Here is a 5,430-nt window from a genome sequence, read left to right as displayed (position 1 = left end):
AGTCCAGGGCGCCCCCGGCCCCGCCCCGCGCCCGGCCCCGCCTCCCGGCTCCGCCCCCCACTCCCCTCTCGACAACTCCCCCTTCCCGGCTCCGCCTTCCTCAGCGGTCCCAGCACCCTACCCCGGCCTCGCCCGGGACCCTGCCCCTCCTCTCCTCCGGGCCACCCAGGCCCCGCCGCTCCCTGCCTCCCAGCAACCCACCCCGGTCCAGGTCCTCCACACCCCCTGCCTAGTCCCCCACTCTCCTCCCGGCGACTCCCGGCACTGCCCTTTCATTCCTCGCCTACCCCGGCCCCTTCCCATCAGTTCAAACCCCAAGGACGCGTCCCTGAGCGACGCCGGAGACCCCGGACACTCAGAGCCCTGAGGTCCGGGGCGAATGATGGGAGCCCCTTCCCAGTCCAATCCACCCAGGGCTTTCCCAGCTCTGTCTATTTCTTTATCTCTGTATGTGCAAATGCAGCCACTAGTCAAGGTCATAAAAGTTTACCTTAAATGAGCGTCTGTGAAAACCCATCGTAAGACTCCAACTGTTAATGGTTAGAAAACGGGAGGAGAGGAGACTACAGGAGGAGTGGTTTCTAGTGTTCTGTTTTGTTTTGTTCACTTTTGCAAGAAACCATTTATGCTCTGTTAACATTTGAAAAGTAGACAGCCATCTCCATTTAAAACTTTAGAGTGAAAGTTTGACTGGCGGTTGCAATGACTGCTAGCAAAATCTCTCCTTCCTTTTTAATAGAGCAAACCTTTGAAATGTTTCTAAAATATTCAATGTGTGGGATTTGGTATTTATTTTAGAGAAAATGCTGATGTGGAACTCTGCTTTAGTTTGAACACCTGTGGATGGTGTGTGCTGTGGCCACTGTATGTCCTTACCGTTCCCTGTAAGAAGGGAATGGGACCCACGGCCCACTTAAGTAGGCACTCTGAGACTCAGGCAGGGCAGGGGTGTGAAGGCGTCTCGGCCATTGCATATCTCAGGGGTGAAAGGGTTACTGTTAGACTGACCTTGCATCACTACGGCTTTCTCTGTTCAGAGATCTGCTATGCTTCCTGTTTCCTACTCCACAAGTTGGAACTCTGCCCACTATTATCTGCTCCCCACACACATACTTACCACCCTTTTTACAATTGCTTTCCCATCCCCTTTTCTCCTTATGGCTCCATCCTGCTTTATTTTCTTGCCACTATCTAAAATTGCTTTGCTTATTCACATGTTTAACTGCGTAATCTCCCTCTCTAGAATGTAAGCTCCATCTGAGGAAGGTACTTTTTCTGTTTTCCTCAATATGGTGCCTGGTGAAGAGTATCTGGCACATAATAGTTGCTCAAGAAAGCTTTGAGTCAGGGAAGAATGGATGAGTTCACCATCCTGGTGAGGCCAGAAGTGATGTCATACAAATACATCATGACCAGCCATGCTCCACACTCACTCATAAAGTCTGCCTCACCTGAAAAGCCCCTAGTCCCAAATCCCTATAGGTGGCCCTAGAAACTTCAGCAGTCGGCTCAGGCACCCCTCCTCAAAGCCCTCCCCCTCTGGCAGACCTTTTCATGTTCTGTTCTCTGCATTTCCACTACCTTCTCAGCCCCTTCATGCAGTTTTGCCTCTGAGGATTAATAACTGGCTCACTTTTTCACCATTATCTCTTCTTGCAATTTAAAATTTCTCTAGGGACAGGGAGCATGTTTTAAGGTAATTCCGTATCCCATCCAGCTCACTACACCTTTCTCAGCACACTCCATCATTCGATAAATATGGGACTGTAAGCCGGTGTTTTGTTCTCCAGTGTCTCCCGAGCACCTAGAACCGGAATCTAGTCCATGCTCATATTTGAATATATTTGTTGGTTAACTGAATGTTGTCTCCACTTGAAAAACTGCTGCATTCAGAGAAGGGTTTGGAGGTGTTGGGACTGTTCAGCACCTAGACCAGCATATAGAATTCACTTAGCAAGTTTGTTTAAAGAGTTTTTTTTTTTAATTGTACAGCACTTGAAAAAAATCTAAATTTAGCCAAGAGTATGTCTCCAAAGCAATTTCACTACTCCCAAAAAAAAAAAAAAAAAAAAATGCCTTAAAGACTGTCAATGGCCTTATTCATATCAGGAAGCAGTACTGAGGAAGGAGGAAAGCTTAGGGTTAAGAGTCTGTTTAAACTAGCTACTTACATGCCAAGTACGATGTTTATTTTGCCTGGATTTAAACCACTGGCCTAACAGGGTAATCCTTTTTCCATTGCTAGATGAAATGCGCCCAAGGCCAAGAAAATTATGTAGTTTTTTAAGAGATGCAAACTGAGCAATTCAGGGACTGTTTACAGTTGCAATAAAAGGAATAGGAAAATGTGGTTGCTTCTCTTGGATTTTGCAAAGTAGCTTGGGAGCATTTCTAGGTACTTCATTGTAGAACAATTCTACCTTTTAAACCACTTTTCTCCAAAAAAAAAAAAAAAAAAAAATCCTGCCTATCTATCATGCATGCATTCAGCAGAAAAGAATGGAAGCACTTAGTCCTGACCTAGGGATACAGCCAATAAAATAAACAATCAAAATAATATAGTGTCCTAGATTGTGATTAAGTGTTAGATGGAGAAAAATAGAGCAAAGAAGTAGATAGAGAATGAGGCCTGAGGGTGGAAGTGGAAGGGGTGGGGAGGTCAGTTTTAAACTGTGTGTGTGTGTGTGTGTGTGTGTGTGTGTAAGGCATATAGAAGTTTCCACCAAGCATCAGAATGAGGTGAGGGGTTAAACATGCAGTTTTCTGGAGGAAGAAGAATTCAGGTAGAAAAAGCAGCTGAGTTTGAAGGCCCTGGGGCAGAAGCCTGCCTGGGGACTCTATGGGCCACAGGGAGGTCAAATCACTGATCAGGAGAGGGAGGGTAAGCTGGAAGAGGGGATGAGTGGAGCAGAGAAGGTCAGTATGGCCTGTGGGTTGTCCTCTGAATGAGATGAAAGGGTGCCGAAGGATTTTGAGCAAAGGAGAGACATGATCTGTCCTGACCAACATCACTTGCCTATTGTGTTAAGGTGGTCATGGCAGATGAAAAGACATCAGGGAGAGAGACAATGGTGGCTCGGATCAGTGTGACAACAGTGTTGAGAGTTAGTTACATTCAGAGTACATTTTGAAGGTGAAAACCCAGGATTTGATGTGGATTGGATGCAAAATAAAAAGAGTGAGGGGAAAGAGAGACGGAAAAGGAGGAGAGGGAGGGGTGGAAATAGAGAGGAGCCAAGGATCAGCATCTGAGAAAATGGGGTACCACGTACACCTTCATCTTCTCTAGAGTAACAGCAGTTCATCTCCAAAGCAGGGCTTCCCAACCTCAGCACAATCGACATTTCGGACCGAATAACTCTTGGTCATGGTGGCTGTCCTGTGATTATTTAAAAGCACCCCTAGCTTCTACCTACTCCACCACCACCACCCCAATGTAACAACCAATAGATGTCTCCAGACATTGCCAAATGTCCCTGGAGGCCAAAATTACCTTCGATTGAGAAACATTGCTCCAGAATACCAGTGCATTTTAAAATTTATCATTAAATGTCTTAAAAGTGAACATCACTCAGTATTTATTTTGAGACATACTTTATGAGATATTTATAAATATCATGGAAATCTCCTATTTGTCTCCACAAAATAGCAAAGAGTATTTATTACTCGCCTACTACGTATTGGGTTCATTATACATATAATCTCTTATAGGATGGCTTAAAGTAGATTTCTGATAAGGGAAATCACAGCTGAATGTAACTTTGTCAGGGCCACACAGCTGACTTGTGGCATAGAGGGTGTGTCTGATCTTAAAGTCCCTCCCTGTACCGTGCCATCTGGGCAATGACCCTAAGATTTACATTCATAAAATATTGATTCCCTTCTCTTTGGTTCACATCTACAACTACTTAAGAACAAAAATGATTTGTGTATACAGTGATGTACTCTAAATCAAGGGTCCCCAATTCCCAGGCCATGGACCGGTACCGGTCCGTGGCCTGTTAGGAACGGGGTTGCACAGCAGGAGATAAGCGGTGACAAGCAAGTGAAGCTTCATCAGTATTTGTAGCTGCTCCCCAGCACTAGCATCGCCGCCTCAGCTCCACCTCAGATCATCAAGCATTAGATTCTCATAGGAGCACTGGTCCTTGGTGCCAAAAAGGTTGGGGACCGTTTCTCTAAATGATCTACCAGTACTTGAATATGTTACCTCTCATTAGAATGAACAGAGCAGGTTGGGCTGTTATATCCGTAAATGTAATGAGATATTTTTTCACTTGTCCAGGTCTTTCTTTAAACTAATCCCCTACTGGTGGAATTGCTGGGTCAAGCATATATGTATTGTGTCAGTTAGGATTAGGTTCTCATTGAGAAAGACAAAAAGCCCCAAATAACTGAAGTTTAAAAAGAATAGACATTCCTTTCCCTCACTAAAAAAGTTCTGTAAAAAGTAAATCATCTGGGGCTGGCCCGGCAGTCTTCTACAAAATCCTCAGGACTCTTTCCAGCTCACAGCTCTGCCAGCTGAGAGGTGACTCTCACTCTCCTGAGCCTGGTTGCAGCTCCAGCCGTCACACCCATATTCCAAGCAGCAGGTGTGAGAAAGGGTGGATGAGGGATAAATAGCTGACATTTTTTCTTACATCCCATTAGACAGAAATTAGTTACAAGCCATACCTAACTGTAAGAAAGGCTGGGAAATGTAGTCTTTAATCTGAGTCATCATGTACCCTGATTAAAAAAATATATCTAATGCGCTGAGGGGTACTGGGGTAGGGTGGGGGGCAACTAGCAATTTCTGCCACCCACATTTAACAAATTCTATCAGTACTGTTCAAAATATTATTGCCAAAATGCTATTATTTATTTAATTTTATACTTCCATTAATACTGAATTACACTCTTCTCTTCTCCTGGGTGGCAAATAAGTCTTGAATTATGTGCCAAATCTCATAAGCCCACTGGAATTCAGCAGACAGATGCATTGATGGTAGTGACATCTGCAAGGGGCACTGCAGAGATTAGCAGTGTGTGTGCCAATCATTTATCCTGCCTGTGCAACATCCTCCCAACATTAGGTGACAAATTTTAATCTGTACCAACATAGTAGGTGGAAATATATCTCATTTCCATTTGCATTTCTTTGATCATCAGTAAGGTCAAAATCATTTGTTTTTTTAAATCTATTGGTCATTAGTGGTTTTTGTGGTTGTTGATTGCCTGTTTATAACCTACGCACATTTTTAAATTAGAGTCTACTACAGGTTTGACATTCTTCAAAATAAAAAAATTGAGGATCATATGTGTATCCTATATAAGTAAATTTCAAACATATATAAATACAAAGCAAGTAAATTATAAACACAAATTTCTATGATATATAACATATATGAAAGCATATGTATATATTCATGTAACTATGTCAATGTA

The sequence above is a fragment of the Pteropus medius genome, unplaced genomic scaffold, assembly GCF_902729225.1.
Source record: "Pteropus medius unplaced genomic scaffold, Ma_sr-lr_union100, whole genome shotgun sequence".
NCBI classification, from domain to species: Eukaryota; Metazoa; Chordata; class Mammalia; order Chiroptera; family Pteropodidae; genus Pteropus; species Pteropus medius.
This window is presented reverse-complemented; position numbering follows the sequence as displayed.